This window comes from Erythranthe guttata, chromosome 5 (assembly GCF_056151865.1).
Source record: "Erythranthe guttata isolate IM_541 chromosome 5, IM_541, whole genome shotgun sequence".
NCBI lineage: Eukaryota > Viridiplantae > Streptophyta > Magnoliopsida > Lamiales > Phrymaceae > Erythranthe > Erythranthe guttata.
Window position 1 is genome coordinate 10,668,525 of NC_142537.1, and position 17,865 is coordinate 10,686,389.

General features: G+C 39.2%; 1 pseudogene; it reads left to right on the forward strand.

Moving 5' to 3' along the window:
• The first annotated feature begins 13,316 nt into the window (after nucleotides 1–13,316).
• LOC148770596 (uncharacterized) lies at nucleotides 13,317–16,011 on the forward strand (annotated as a pseudogene).
• Nucleotides 16,012–17,865: the final 1,854 nt, after the last annotated feature.

Sequence of the window (17,865 nt, forward strand, 5' to 3'; positions counted from 1 at the left end):
AGTAAATATTTTTTGGAGAATATTCGATCCTTTAACATGATGTTTTCTTTGACATCTTTGGGAGGCCGAATTGAGAAAATCGTGAATAACGGAACAACACCACCCACGTTCATTATGTGCGGTAAAAATCGAGAAAGATGCTTGGCTTATCCCAAAGCCTGTACATAGACACCGTTATGAAACGGTTTAGCATGGAAGAATCCAAGAAGGGATTCTTGCCAATGTCCCATGGGGTTCGTCTCTCGAAATCTATGTGTCCGCAAACACCTAGTGAAATCGAGGAGATGAAAAGGACGCCCTATGCTTCTGCCATAGGAAACATAATGTATGGCATGCTATGTACGAGACCCGATATTGCGTATGCTGTGAGTGTCACAAGCAGATATCAGTCTATTCCCGGCCCGGCTCACTGGAAAGCCGTGAAAGATATCCTCAAGTACTTGCGAAGAACTAAGGATATATTTTTGGTCTATGGGGGTGCCGAGTTGAAATTAGAGGGTTTTACTGACTCTAGTTTTCAATCGGATTTGGACGACTCGAAGTCGAATTCTGGATTTATATTCACGCTTAATGGTGGTGCCGTGTGTTGGAAGAGTTCCAAGCAAAGCACGACGGCCGATTCCACTACCGAAGCGGAATACATTGCAGCGTCCGAAGCTGCAAAAGAAGGGACTTGGATAAGGAAATTCATCCAAGAGTTGGGTGTCATTCCTGATGCTAGTGATCCAGTACCGTTGTACTGTGATAACACCGGAGCCGTGGCGCAAGCTAAGGAGCCACGATCTCATCAGAAGTCGAAGCATATTCTGAGGAAGTATCACGTGATCCGAGAGATCAATGATAGAGGTGAAGTTAAGGTTGAACGAGTCACCTCGGAAGAGAACGTTGCAGACCCCTTCACGAAGCCTTTACCGAGATCGGTCCATGAGAAACATCGAGAGTCGATGGGATTGCGATTTATGGGTAGTTGGCTTTAGGTCAAGTGGGAGATTGTTGGAGTAGGTGACCAACAAGCCAACATGTGGCTGTGGTCTTTCGTATTTATTATTGTAATAAACGAACCTTTATTCGTATTAATGATAAAACACCTTGGCATTCTATATCTTTGTCCCTTTGTCACAAGCATAGATATAGTCCTTACATTTATTACAAGTACTAGTAATTGATCGTTAGGATCGTGAGATATTTACTTAAGTATTATAACTGTTAAACGTGTTCCTAGTCGAAGGGTTACGCCACTAATGAGGATATCGGCCTTTCCCATGAAGACTAGCACTTAGTGTATGTGTACTGCATCTCATCAGTAAACGGTATTGTGATATCGGCATGCATAAGTGGGTGCTCGTAAGTTGACGAGTTCACTGAACTCCCTCACCCTAGAAATCTCTGAGTGGTTCCCAATAATCGAGTAGAGATATCTATGGTATAGTTGTACACCATTAGTCCTTATGACCTAGACATCACCGTGACTTCACTAGAGGACCAGCTGTATCGTGACCTATCCCTGAGTTCCACCGAGGACCATCCCAAGGGCCAGTGTTCGTGCAGTCCGAAATCTAGTGGGAGATCTGTGCATTGTAGTCGGGGATTCGATCGCTAGAATAGTCTTGGATGTCCTGTGTGTTCTGAAAGTTTGTAATCATTCTAAGTCTCTGGCCAGAGCTGACTAAGTGATGATTAGAGAATTCGATTCTCTAAGTCATGCACGTGACGATTACAACACTTAGAACGATCGCACCGTCATCGAACATATAAAGAGGTCTCGACGAACCAATGCCTCTAGTTCGATCGGGACATATGAATCGAAGGGACCGTACTGTACGTTAACTATATCTGAAGGTTCTTGCAGGCACTTCATTTGTATCTAGGGAATCATGACGCGTAGTTGCTAGACGCCAATCTTGATTCGTTAGGTGATTAAGGTGAAACGAGCTTCATCTTAATCGTAACTCTAAGGGACGAGTTTTGACCACAAAGGGTTGTGGTGGGCCCACGGCTAGCTTACACCTGAACCAACGAGGGTCACACTGCTCGTGCACATGAGATCTTTGAATAAACGGTCAGAGATAAAATAGTTTATCTTTGCATGACTGGAAATCAATATGATTGAGTCCAACGTTCGTAATTTGGAATTATGAATGAGAATAAGAAAAGGAAAATAATAGGCGAACGTATTAGTGAACTTTCTAAATCGGGAAGTTTCCAAATTTAGAAAGTGCACTGAACTAGGGTTTCCACTTTTGGAAAGATGGAAAATGAGAGATGGCACTCGTAATGACGAGGAAATTATAATGATTCCGAAAATGTAATCGTTGCAATTTTTCGGTCATTGAATTAAGAGAGACGAGCAAGAAAAACTACTAACGGACTTAAGCTGTTGGGCCCGGTCCAACTTAAGCCCGCTAGGGTTTTATGCAAGACATATAAATACTTGATTTATAGGTCTTGCACAAAGAGACAACACAAAACCTAACCCTAGCCGTCCACCTCTCTCTCTCTCGGCCTCTCTCTCCCGCGGCCACCACCGCCGTCCTCCCCGCCGTTTCGCCGGAATCGGCCGTTGATCGGCCGATTGTCTTGGTAGCTTCTTTCCTTCTCTTTTTCTTCCGTTTTTCTAACTATTACGTGTCTAGTGCCACGTGTTTAGTAGATCGAAGTATACGAGGTGAAATCCGAGAGAAGGAAGATCGAAGATCGAAGAATCGAGGAGCAGCATACGAGCCGAAGCCGCACGCAACCCCACGCGCCGCCCGAAGACCGCGCGTGAGCTACACGCGCCGCCACGGCCCGTCTCGCCGTTGCTGCTGCTGCACCGCTGCTGCCCCGATTGTACGGATTGGTTTCCGTAGCAATCTCGACTTGCTAAGCGCTCCTACCTCACGCTTCAAGAGGTAAACACACGAATCCCTTGATTCGATTCGTTTACGTTTAAACTATGTTTACATGTTTGCTTTCGTATGATTTTATGTGATTATGTGTAATCGTTTTAATCGTTGCAAGCATGTTAGTTGGTTTAAACGCGAGCATGTTAATTGTTTTAAATTCGGTTAAACATTTAGCATGTATGTTGTTTTTTAATTTCGCTGGAAGCGCAAAGGTACGCAATTAATTGATTTTAATTTGTCGGGCATGTGCTTGTGTGCTTTAAAGTCGTTTAAATCACATTAAATTTTTGTTTTCCGCTGCGTATGCGTGCCCGAAACCCAACAGTGGTATCAAAGCTCGTTGCGTAATTAATTGCGTCATATAATATGCTATGATTTTATGCATGTTCGATTTATTAAAGTAGTGATCGTTGTATTATGTAATTGGGAGTTTTCGTAAGTTTAAAATATTTTTGAAATATTGTTTAGAATTTTTCCAGCTTTAAAATTGTTTAAAATTGGAAAATCGGATCTGAAATTGTTTTTAAAACATCGGTTTTTGTTTACTCGGATCGAACCGGTCGAACCGGCCGGTTCGATGGTTGTGTGCGATTTAGTTGACCGAATCCACGTGGATTCGGGTCGGTCAGACCGGTTTCCGGTCCGACTGACCCGGCCCACTGATTTGGGTCAGCTGGACCGGACAGAACCGGACCGCTTCGGTCCGAACCGGTCAGACCGGTTGGGCCGAACCGGTTCACTGAAAAAAAAAAAAAAAAAAATTATTTCAGATTTCTAAAATTAAACTTAAAACAAATTGATTTTAATTTTTGGAAAATTATTTTCAATTAATCCCAATTAGATAATTGGATCAACAATCATCTATTTTAGTAAATAGGTGTTAGATTAATCAAATTGATTTAAATTGTTAAATTGATTTCAATTAATAGAACACAAATATAATATTGATTATAGTTCAACTTAATTACTAGTACCTCAACGTTATTTGAATGATTTATGCTAGTTGAGGTTCTATAATTATTTTGAAAAACCCGATAATTAATTAATGTAATTAATTATATAGTTAGGTCGTATGTTCCTCTTAGGACAATATGCGTTTCCATATACCTTTAGAGAACATAGATGTAGGAATCACATAGACCAATCCGAACCTTCTGATGAGATAAAACTTTTAATAAAACCCCTCATTCTTAATTTAATTGAGAATCATTTCAAGCTATAAAGAATGACCCAATCTGTTGAGTTATTTCTTTCCTTCTGCCAACGGTTGGATTATGTGTAGCCCTCTACTGTAGTGCAGTAAGCCGTGTTAGCGGGGAGTGCTATGGTAGAGTAAGTTGTAATTCAATTGACATATTGATGAAGGTAGCCATAGAAAAGGGTTATGTTGAATTAACGTGGTCGGCTAGATTAACTAGGGACTGCATTAGTTTGGCATAATCAAGTTCTATGAGCATCTTTGATTGGTAGGTTAGACTTGACACACGACGATTTTGATATTCGCGAGATTAACTTAGGTCATTATCAAGTGTGAGGAAAATTTTATTTAGGGTCATATTGTGGATATGATTGATTGTGATCTACCTTTGGGCAAATATAATCGGGCTAGATTAACTACGGGTTATATTTGTCTATTGGACCTAAAGCCCATTAAGAAAAATCAGTTTTCTCGTTTGTCTACTAGAGGGAAGTGGAACTCGATAAAATTAGTGGGAGAACAATTAAATAACATAAGTCCAAACATTTAATTGTAACAATCATTTAACGCGAATCTCTAATAATCCTCTTCTCTATATGTCTCAGATAATCATGTCTAAGAATCCCATAATGTCAATCCTCGACAATAAACTCAATGGCCCTAATTACCTAGATTGGTTGCGTAGTCTTAAGCTTGTGTTAATTGTTGAGGGGCGTCTCTATGTTTTGAACGAGAGGCTTCCCGCCACTATACCTGCCACAGCGACTGATGCTGAAAAGGAAACTTATGAAGTTTGGAAGAAAGATGACACTCATGCTAGGTGCTATATGATAGCCGCCATGGAGCCCGCGCTTGCGAGGAAATATGAGTCTCACATGCATGCTTTCGATATAAAGGCTCATCTCGATAGCATGTATAGTGAGAATATTAGGGCATCGAGGTACGCTGCTACAAAGGAGTTGATCACAGCGAGACTGCGCGAAGGGACTTCGGTCCACGAGCACTGTCTCAAAATGATCACTCTCCTTGAAAAGCTAGTGAATCTTGATGTCACCTTCCCGGCCGAGCTCTCGTTGGATTTGATCATGTTGTCCCTTCCTAGTTCCTATGAATCGTTCATAGTGAACTTCAACATGAACAAACTAGATCCTCCCTTGGATGAGTTAATGAACATGTTGGTCAGCTTCGAGTCCACCAATAAGAAAGAGAAGTCTGTTCTCATTGCTGATACTTCTGGAAAGAAGAGTTCTTTTCCCAAACAACAAGTTCGAAGTGGGTGAAGGTAGTGGAGGCCCCAAAGCAAAGGTTGGCAAGCAAGTTGATGATGCTTGCCATCACTGTGGAAAGAAAGGACATTGGCGCCGCAACTGCAAGGCTTACCTAAAGCAGAAAGGTTCTGAAAAGGGTACGTATTTCATTGACGTAAATTTGTCTGTCAACTCTTCTTCTTGGGTATTGGATACGGGCTGTGGCTCACATTTGTGCAATGATTTGCAGCTAATGACAAGAAGTCGAAGACTTAGAGTGGGTGAGACCTACCTAAGGATGGGGAATGGAGAAAGAGTTGCTGCTGAAGCCATTGGCACAATTTACTTAAATGTTTTGGATTCTAGTTTTCCTATTGTTTTGAACGATTGTTTATTTGTTCCGTCGCTCATTAGAAACCTTATTTCTATTCCTGTATTAGATATTGAAGGTTTTACTTTTGTTTTTGGAAATTCGATTTGCATTATACAAAAGAATGAGAATTTAATTTGCAAAGGACGACTATTAAACAACTTGTATGAACTAAATCCAAATTAAATACCTATTAATGTTATATCAGCAAAACGTAAGGAGATAGATCAAAACCCCGCACAACTTTGGCACGCTAGATTAGGTCATGTCTCTTTAAGAAGGATGAACGATTTTGTCAGTGAAGGATTGTTCTCCTTGTAGGACGTGAAATCACTACAAACTTGTGAATCTTGCCTTAAAGGGAAAATGACCAAGTCACCCTACAAAGGGAAAATGGAACGAGCCGAGGGTCTTTTGGATTTGATCCATACAGACGTATGTGGTCCACTAAGTGTTAGTGCGAAGGGTGGATATAACTACTTCGCTACCTTTACCGAAGATTATTCTTGGTATGGGTATGTGTACTTAATGAAGTACAAGTCTGAAACATTTGAAAGGTTCAAAGATTTTAGACACGAAGTGGAAAAGCAACTCGGACGAAGTATCAAGAAGCTGCGATCCGATCGTGGTGGAGAATACTTGAGCATCGAGTTCATTGACTATCTAAAAGAGAATGGGATACAATCCCAATGGACTCCACCGGGAACTCCTCAACCTAATGGAGTCTCCGAACGTCGGAATCGAACTTTATTAGATATGGTTCGATCAATGATGGGGTTCACAAACTTACCGGCATACTTGTGGGGTCATGGACTTCGTACTGCCACGTATTTGCTGAATAGAGTTAACACCAAAGCAGTTAAATCCACACCTTATGAACTTTGGCATTCCCGGAAACCCAACTACAAACATATTAGGATATGGGGTTGTCCCGCTTATGTGAAGCGATTAGTGGGAGATAAGTTGGATAGTAAATCCGACTTGTGCTATTTTGTGGGGTATCCCGAAGACTCGATGGGATACGAGTTCTACTATGTCAAAGAAGCAAAGACGTTTGTTTCGAGAAATGCCACCTTTTTGGAAAGGGAGTTTCTATCCGATAGAAAGGGCAGCATGATAGAACTTGAAGTAGTTCAAGAACCACAAAGTGAAGTTCAAACGCAAGAACAAATAATCGAACCAATACAACAAACCACTGATATACCTCCTGAACCTACGGTACGTAGATCCGAAAGAGTTCGGAAAATGCCGGATAGGTTATTCCTCCTCGAAAATGATGAAGATCATGTTGATCTTGGACGAGATCCAAGAACATACAATGAGGCCGTATCGGATGCGGACATGGGACATTGGCTAACTGCCATGAAATCCGAAATGGACTCCATGTACTCCAACAAGGTATGGACCTTGGTAGATCCACCCAAAGGAATTGTTCCTATAGGCTGCAAGTGGATCTATAAGAAGAAAATTGGAGTTGATGGAAAGGTATCGACCTATAAAGCTAGATTGGTAGCAAAAGGATACACTCAAAGGCAAGGTGTTGACTATGAGGAAACCTTTTCGCCAGTCGCGATGCTGAAGTCCATTAGGATTTTGCTGGCCATAGTTGCGTGGTACGACTACGAGATATGGCAAATGGATGTGAAGACCGCCTTCCTTAATGGAGATATTGAGGAAGAAATTTACATGGCGCAGCCGGAAGGCTTCATATCTTCTGGAAGTGAGCAAAAGGTTTGCAAGCTCCAGCGATCCATTTATGGATTGAAGCAAGCATCCCGTAGTTGGAACATTAGGTTCGACTCAACTATCAAAGAGTTTGATTTTGAGAAGAATCCGGAGGAACCTTGTGTATACAAGAAGGTTAGTGGGAGGGCAGTGATATTCTTAGTGCTTTACGTTGATGACATTCTACTCATTGGGAATGACGTAGGAATGCTGCAACAAACGAAAGCATGGTTGTCCACACGTTTCTCAATGAAGGATTTGGGAGAAGCATCTTACGTATTAGGAATACGCATCTATAGAGATAGAGCGAGAAAGATGCTTGGCTTATCCCAAAGCCTGTACATAGACACCGTTATGAAACGGTTTAGCATGGAAGAATCCAAGAAGGGATTCTTGCCAATGTCCCATGGGGTTCGTCTCTCGAAATCTATGTGTCAGCAAACACCTAGTGAAATCGAGGAGATGAAAAGGACGCCCTATGCTTCTGCCATAGGAAACATAATGTATGGCATGCTATGTACGAGACCCGATATTGCGTATGCTGTGAGTGTCACAAGCAGATATCAGTCTATTCCCGGCCCGGCTCACTGGAAAGCCGTGAAAGATATCCTCAAGTACTTGCGAAGAACTAAGGATATATTTTTGGTCTATGGGGGTGCCGAGTTGAAATTAGAGGGTTTTACTGACTCTAGTTTTCAATCGGATTTGGACGACTCGAAGTCGAATTCTGGATTTATATTCACGCTTAATGGTGGTGCCGTGTGTTGGAAGAGTTCCAAGCAAAGCACGACGGCCGATTCCACTAACGAAGCGGAATACATTGCAGCGTCCGAAGCTGCAAAAGAAGGGACTTGGATAAGTAAATTCATCCAAGAGTTGGGTGTCATTCCTGATGCTAGTGATCCAGTACTGTTGTACTGTGATAACACCGGAGCCGTGGCGCAAGCTAAGGAGCCACGATCTCATCAGAAGTCGAAGCATATTCTGAGGAAGTATCACGTGATCCGAGAGATCATTGATAGAGGTGAAGTTAAGGTTGAACGAGTCACCTCGGAAGAGAACGTTGCAGACCCCTTCACGAAGCCTTTACCGAGATCGGTCCATGAGAAACATCGAGAGTCGATGGGATTGCGATTTATGGGTAGTTGGCTTTAGGTCAAGTGGGAGATTGTTAGAGTAGGTGACCAACAAGCCAACATGTGGCTGTGGTCTTTCGTATTTATTATTGTAATAAACGAACCTTTATTCGTATTAATGATAAAACACCTTGGCATTCTATATCTTTGTCCCTTTGTCACAAGCATAGATATAGTCCTTACAGTTATTACAAGTACTAGTAATTGATCGTTAGGATCGTGAGATATTTACTTAAGTATTATAACTGTTAAACGTGTTCCTAGTCGAAGGGTTACGCCACTAATGAGGATATCGGCCTTTCCCATGAAGACTAGCACTTAGTGTATGTGTACTGCATCTCATCAGTAAACGGTATTGTGATATCGGCATGCATAAGTGGGTGCTCGTAAGTTGACGAGTTCACTGAACTCCCTCACCCTAGAAATCTCTAAGTGGTTCCCAATAATCGAGTAGAGATATCTATGGTATAGTTGTACACCATTAGTCCTTATGACCTAGACATCACCGTGACTTCACTAGAGGACCAGCTGTATCGTGACCTGTCACTGAGTTCCACCGAGGACCATCCCAAGGGCCAGTGTTCGTGCAGTCCGAAATCTAGTGGGAGGTCTGTGCATTGTAGTCGGGGATTCGATCGCTAGAATAGTCTTGGATGTCCTGTGTGTTCTGAAAGTTTGTAATCATTCTAAGTCTCTGGCCAGAGCTGACTAAGTGATGATTAGAGAATTCGATTCTCTAAGTCATGCACGTGACGATTACAACACTTAGAACGATCGCACCGTCATCGAACATATAAAGAGGTCTCGACGAACCAATGCCTCTAGTTCGATCGGGACATATGAATCGAAGGGACCGTACTGTACGTTAACTATATCTGAAGGTTCTTGCAGGCACTTCATTTGTATCTAGGGAATCATGACGCGTAGTTGCTAGACGCCAATCTTGATTCGTTGGGTGATTAAGGTGAAACGAGCTTCATCTTAATCGTAACTCTAAGGGACGAGTTTTGACCACAAAGGGTTGTGGGCCCACGGCTAGCTTACACCTGAACCATCGAGAGTCACACTGCTCGTGCACATGAGATCTTTGAATAAACGGTTAGAGGTAAAATAGTTTATCTTTGCATGATTGGAAATCAATATGATGGAGTCCAACGTTCGTAATTTGGAATTATGAATGAGAATAAGAAAAGGAAAAGAATAGGCGAACGTATTAGTGAACTTTCTAAATCGGGAAGTTTCCAAATTTAGAAAGTGCACTGAACTAGGGTTTCCACTTTTGGAAAGTTGGAAAATGAGAGATGGCACTCGTAATGACGAGGAAATTATAATGATTCCGAAAATGTAATCGTTGCAATTTTTCGGTCATTGAATTAAGAGAGACGAGCAAGAAAAAGTACTAACGGACTTAAGCTGTTGGGCCCGGTCCAACTTAAGCCCGCTAGGGTTTTATGCAAGACATATAAATACTTGATTTATAGGTCTTGCACAAAGAAACAACACAAAACCTAACCCTAGCCGTCCACCTCTCTCTCTCTCGGCCTCTCTCTCCCGCGGCCACCACCGCCGTCCTCCCCGCCGTTTCGCCGGAATCGGCCGTTGATCGGCCGATTGTCTTGGTAGCTTCTTTCCTTCTCTTTTTCTTCCGTTTTTCTAACTATTACGTGTCTAGTGCCACGTGTTTAGTAGATCGAAGTATACGAGGTGAAATCCGAGAGAAGGAAGATCGAAGATCGAAGAATCGAGGAGCAGCATACGAGCCGAAGCCGCACGCAACCCCACGCGCCGCCCGAAGACCGCGCGTGAGCTACACGCGCCGCCACGGCCCGTCTCGCCGTTGCTGCTGCTGCACCGCTGCTGCCCCGATTGTACGGATTGGTTTCCGTAGCAATCTCGACTTGCTAAGCGCTCCTACCTCACGCTTCAAGAGGTAAACACACGAATCCCTTGATTCGATTCGTTTACGTTTAAACTATGTTTACATGTTTGCTTTCGTATGATTTTATGTGATTATGTGTAATCGTTTTAATCGTTGCAAGCATGTTAGTTGGTTTAAACGCGAGCATGTTAATTGTTTTAAATTCGGTTAAACATTTAGCATGTATGTTGTTTTTTAATTTCGCTGGAAGCGCAAAGGTACGCAATTAATTGATTTTAATTTGTCGGGCATGTGCTTGTGTGCTTTAAAGTCGTTTAAATCACATTAAATTTTTGTTTTCCGCTGCGTATGCGTGCCCGAAACCCAACAGAAATAGCACGTTTGGCATTCATTCGGACACATCAGAAAGAGTTGAGAGCAGAAATGTACAAGGGTTATGCGGAAGCAATATTGAGAGGTGAAACTGACTGCTCGAAAAGGGGCAAACGAGTCATAATACCTCCTACATTCACGGGTGGACCTCGCTATATGACCAAAATTACCAAGATGCAAAGGCTATATGCAGATGGGTCGGATATCCTGATTTGTTTGTTACTTTTACCTGCAATCCATGTTGGATAGAGATAACAAGAATACTAAAGGATCATGGATTGAAATCTGAAGATAGACCAGACATTATTTGTCGGGTTTTCAAAATGAAACTCAATCAACTGATCAAGGATATAAAGGATGGAAAAGTTTCGGAAAAGTGAAATCAGGTATTACGAACATCTTTTATTGTTTCGAAAAATCTTAGATATGTTCAATTGTGTCGAAATTAATTATAATTGTTATTATTTTATTAGTTGGATAGTAATAAACTTTTAATTAATCAAATTTTTTTTAGGGAATAACTTATATTTTTTACATGTTTAAATAATATTAATTATAATATGACTATTTTTAAAAATTAAACACAGTACAAATATTATTTGTTTACAATAGTACTTTATGCTTTATATAATAACTATATAACTATATTTAATATATATATATATATATATATATATATATATATATATATATATATATATATATATATATATATATATATATATATAATAGTACTTTATAACAAAAATGTTACTTTAACGCTGAATTATGAAAACTCCATTGTGTTTATATTAAACAAATATTTTAGGGGTCATATAGGTCCCTAGTGACAAAACTAATTAGAACTAAATGACAAGCTCAACTAAACATTTGTTTCACATCCTTCATTAAATTCATTCCAAAAATGCCCTTTCACTCATTTTTATTTTTTCAATTTACACTCGCATTTTTTATATAATTATAAACATTTTTTTTCTTCTTATTTATAACATTTTTCTGAAAATTACGATTTTTTTCTTGTTTTTGTTAAATAATTTAGCAAATTTCAAAAATACTATGGTATACTATAGTGTACTATGTTATACTATGGTGTACTATCGTTTTTACACTAGTATTAAAAAAAATCTACAATATTATTAAAAATTACAAAACAAAACTTGTTTTTTCGTTTTTGTTAATATTTCGTTTTTCGTTTTAATATTTTATTCAGCAGATTTCGTTTTCATATGGAGCAGATTTCGTTTTTCGTTTTAATATTTTATTCGTTGTAATACTATAGTAGACTATGGTATACTACGGTGGACTATGGTCTACTACGTATACTACCAAACCCTAGCCGCCAACAACACACAACCCTCGCCAACCCTAGCCGTCAATGTCAAACCCTAGCAGCCAACATCTGCAGTCGTCGCAACCGTAACCAACCAACTTTGGGAAAACCTAGATTTACGATTTTGAACCCAAATCAAGCAAAATCTCTTGAAGATCAAGATCAAATCTCCACCATAACCACATCCCCGCCGTCATCTCGACCACCACAGCCGGTCGCCATCTCTACCACCACAGCCCGCCGCGGCCCACAACACCTCGCCGCCATCTCAACCACCACAGCCCGCCACCGCCGCCTCCTCCACCACAGCCCCCGCCGCCGCCCACAACACCTCGCCCCCATCTCAACCACCACAGCCCGTCACCACCGCCTCCTCCACCCCAGCCCCCACCGCCGCCCACAACACCTCGCCGCCATCTCAACCACCACAGTCCGCGCCGCCGCCTCCTCCACCACAGCCCCCGCAGCCGCCTCCTCCTCCACCACAACCCTTGGCTTTCGGCTATTACTGAATTAATTAGCAAGAGAGAGGTATGGAGATATAGAGATGAGAGAGAGATGGAGAAAAAAACGAGAGTGAAAAAGAGAAGAGAACGTGTGATAGAGGAAGGGAGAGAGAAAACGTGAGAGAAACCAAAAGACGAAATAAATCTGAATTGGAGAAACGTGAATATGTAGGTTATATACTTTAGGGTATAAGGGCAAGATAGAGATTAAAAAATATTAGGGATGTGGCTCATATATTATTTCAAATTAAAGATTTAATTAAAAAAAAAATTGAACTTGTCATTTAGTTCAAATTAGGTTTCGTTTGAGGGACTCATAGCATATTACCCCAATATTTTAATATCAGCATGTATTACTAATATGACATGCTCAATTTTTTATGCAGTTATGTACACAATTGAATTTCAAAAGCGAGGATTGACACACGCTCATATACTCATCTTTTTACATCCCGATTATAAATATCCAAATCCAGAGGATATTGACAAAATAATATCTTCTGAAATACCCGATGTAAATGAAGATCCAATATTTTATAGTTGTGTTAGTTCTCTTATGATCCATGGTCCGTGTGGTGTATTTAATCCCAAATCTTCGTGCATGGAAGATGGAAAATGTACAAAATACTTTCCGAAAAAATGTAACGATCAAACATCGAATGATGAAGATGGCTATCCACTCTACAGAAGAAGAGATAATGGAAATGTGGTCAAAAAAGGAAAAATTTGTTGTGGATAATAGATTTGTTGTGCCTTACAATCCATATCTCTTAAAAAGGTACAACGCCCATATTAATGTTGAGTGGTGCAACCAATCCAGGTTAATTAAGTATCTTTTCAAGTATGTCAACAAAGGTAATGATCGCATTACTGCCAGTTTTTATGAAACCAGATCAGACAAGACTGGATCAGAAGATTTTGATGAAATGAAGTCGTACTTTGATTGTAGATACTTATCGTCGTGTGAAGCAGTGTGGAGACTATTTTCCTTTGATATTCATTTCAGGGAACCATCTGTTGAACGTTTGCCTATTCACCTGCCTCATGAACAGATTGTAATTTTTGGGGATGATGACCCTACTGAATCAGTTATGGAAAGACCACATGTACACCAATCCAAGTTTCTCGCATGGATGCATGCAAACAGTATATATAGCGAGGCAGAGTCCCTTACTTATGCTCAATTTCTAAGAAAATTTGTTTGGAAGCAACAAGAGCATGCGTGGCGTCCAAGAAAACAAGGATTTTCTGTTGGAAGAGTTCATTATGTACCTCCAGGGAGTGGCGAGCTATATTATTTAAGAATCTTGATCAATACGGCTAAAGGGCCTTCTTCTTATATTGAGTTAAGAACCGTCGATAATGTAGTTTACCCTAGATTTAGAGATATTTGCTTTGCAATTGGTATGTTAGATGATGACAGAGAGTACATAGGCGGCATTGAAGAAGCAAGTAGTTGGGGATCTGGCACGTACCTGTGGCATATGTTCTCAATATTATTGTTGTCGAGTCAGATTGCACGACCATAAATTGTTTGGGAAAAAACGTGGCGTTACTTAAGCGATGATATTTTACGTAGGCAAAGAAGGTTACTCCGGCGTGAAGGTAATATTTCATTTATTGTTAATATATTATATGTTTATACAAAAAAAAATTATTGTTCTTGAAATGTATTTAATTGCAAAACGCCGATTTATATATAACAGATTTGCAACTTGATGAAGATGACTTGCAAAATTTTGCTCTTGCGGAAATAGAAACTATTTTACGAAATAGTAATAGAAGTCTCTCAGATTTTCCCACAATATCTTTCCCAACTATATCTCTTATCACCCAAGTTCAAAACAAACTTATCTATGATGAACTGAATTACGACAAAAGTGAATTAGCTACCGAACATGCTACATTGTTCTCAAGTCTTAATGACGAACAAAGGATGATATATGATAATATTATGTTTTGTATAAATGAGAAACGTAGAGGTTTATTTTTCCTTTACGGTTACGGGGGTACTGGTAAAATATTTATTTGGAGAACACTTTCGGCAACATTAAGACCAAAGGGTGAAATAGTGTTGACAGTAGCTTCAAGTGGGATAGCAGCTTTGTTGATTTCAGGTGGAAGAACAGCACACTCTAGGTTTGCAATTCCTTTCAACGTTGATGATGAATCAACTTACAACATTAAGTGTGACACTCCTTTGGCTGATTTGATAATCAAGGCGAAGTTGATCATTTGGGATGAAGCGCCAATGACTCACAAGCATTGCTTTGAGTTCGTAGATAAGGAGTTTCATGGATATATTAAAGCACTCTGTTCATGATAGTAAGAACAAGCCATTTGGTGGGAAAACAGTTGTTTTCGGGGGTGATTTTAGACAAATCCTACCTGTCATTCCAAAAGGTACAAGACAAGAAATTGTGTCTGCAAGCATAAATTCTTCATATTTGTGGTATGACTGTCAAGTGTTAAAATTGACAAAAAATATGCGGCTTTGTTCGAACAATTTTGATTGCGCTGATGTGAAGAATTTTTCAGATTGGGTGTTGAGTATAGGTGATGGTGTTGCTGGTGGAGCTAATGATGGGTTGACAAAAATTGAGATTCCTGAAGAACTACTCATACAATCATCAGGTGATCATATAGCTTCTATTGCGGAATCTACGTATCCAAACCTCATGGCCAATGTCAAAGATTCTAATTATTTACGAGAGAGAGCTATATTGGCGTCTCCAAATGAAATTGTTGACATGGTAAACAACTACATGCTATCTTTGATTCCGGGTGATGAAAGGACGTATCTTAGTTTTGATAGTCTATGTACTGCCAATGATAGTTCCTCTGTACATAATGACATATATACACCAGTTTATGAATACCATTACATCTTCTGGTCTTCCAAACCATGAGTTAAAGTTGAAAATTGGTGTTCCTGTTATGTTGTTGAGGAATATTGGCCAGACAAGCGGTTTGTGTAATGGTACAAGATTGTTAATTACTCGATTAGGAACTCGAGTTCTGGAAGCAGAGATTATATCAGGTTCAAATATTGGAGACAAAGTCTTCATACCAAGATTGTCGTTAACCCCATCAGACAAGAGGATTCCGTTTCATTTTCAACGTCGACAATTCACTATTGCTCTTTCATTTGCTATGACAATAAATAAAAGTCAAGGGCAGTCACTGAAATGTGTTGGTCTATATCTTCCGAAGCCCGTTTTCTCTCATGGACAACTGTATGTTGCTGTTTCGAGGGTTACCGCTCGAAATGGTGTGAAAATACTTATAGTTGACAAAGAAGGAAATACTTCCAACAGTACAACAAATGTTGTTTATAAAGAAGTATTCCGAAATATTAGGTAACTAATTTTGTATATTATTCACATTAATTATTATGCACAATTAACTTTTGAATCATAAACACATTTTAAATTATTGTACAACATGTGAAGGTGGATTCAACGCTTTGAAGATGTTGTTGTTATGTTATACTTTGCTACGCATTAAGAACGACAATCTCTTCACCCAAAGTTGTTTCATTTATGTTCTTGCAAGTATATTTGTATTTACAACAATTTATGTTCGTATATTGTTTGTTATTAGTTTATTTTTTATTATAACATTCTCTTCCGTATTTCCGTTTTGCATGTCAATTATTTAAACTAATTTTTTTCTTATTTAATTTCGGAAACAGTCCACCGCGCAACGCACGGGTCAAGGTACTAGTTGAACTAATAAGAAAATTAGAATACTTGGGTAGTATTTGATTTTATCATATTTTTAAGGGATAATTACAGTTTTGGTCCCCCAAGTTTGCACGTTTTTCACTTTTGGTCCCCCATTTACCGCCGTCAACAAAATACACACTAATGTTGTCACATTTTAGCACATTTAGTCCCTCCGTCTGTTTGACCGTCAAGAAGTAACGGTCAACTGTTGAATTTGGGCTGAATTTGGGATTTTTCATAGATAAAAATTGCACTCAGACCCCTGCATTCTTTTCAAATATTCTAAAAACCCCTAAAATTTTATTCAACCCTAATTTAACCCCAATTTCATCATTTAATCAATTTTGACAAACGACCCTGATTTTTACCACCATTACCGCTAACCATTGACCGACGTTAATTTTGTTTTCTATTTTTCGGCATAGACTTTTTTATTTAATATGGATTTTGACGTCGTTCACCGACATTGTATTCTCGATTAACAATGTTGACTTTTTTTTTCTTGATTTTTTATGAACTTTTTCCTGTGATTTTTTTTTTTCCGATCAACAAAATTATTGTATAACACAATAATAATACTACATTAACATCTAGTATCGTAATATTAAAATTAGAAACTTCTAACAATTTTTTTATCTAAAATTCTAGGGCCTAAATACAATTTAAAAAAAAATCTAAAATCCATAATTTGTTCCCCTCAATTTTTTCTTCGTGGAACCGCCAGTGCATCCCAAATTTATTCCCAAAAAATTATGAAGAAGATGAATTAGGCATGTGCGGAGTAATTTGGAATGAGATAACCACTCTAGTACAACGGTTTTTGGGGCTAACACCGGCCGTTAAGTTTTATCTTGTTTTTTTTGTCTTAAAATTTTTCCGTTATTGAGATTCGTTGACTTTTTCCTTTTTTTGACTTTTTTTATAATATTTTTTTCTCGCCGATTATCAGCTTTGATTTTTTTAAAAATTATATTTTTCCATTTCTCATTAGTTTAAATTAAAATAAAATAAAAATCAAGAAAAAAAATGTCAACGCTGTTAACCCGACATTCAACATCGGTCAACAACGGCAAAAAATGATCAATCGAAAGAAGAGTCAACCGAGTTAAAAAGAAAGTCAACGTCGGATTACCCAATGTTGAAAAATCAGGGTCATTGGTTAAAATTGGTTAATTGATGAAATTGGGGTTAAATTATGGTTGGATAAAATATTAGAGGTTTTTAGAATATTTTGAATGAATACAGGGGTCTTATTGCAATTTTCTTAAAGAAAAACCCCAAATTCAGCCGTTGACCGTTACTACTTAACGGTCAAACAGACGGTGGACCAAATGTGTTAAAATGTGACAACATTAATGTGTATTTTGTTGACGGCGATAAATGGGGGACCAAAAGTGAAAAACGTGCAAACTTGAGGGACCAAAACTGTAATTATCCCTATTTTTAACTTATATATTGCTTGGTAGCTTGAATACATCTTTCGCCAATG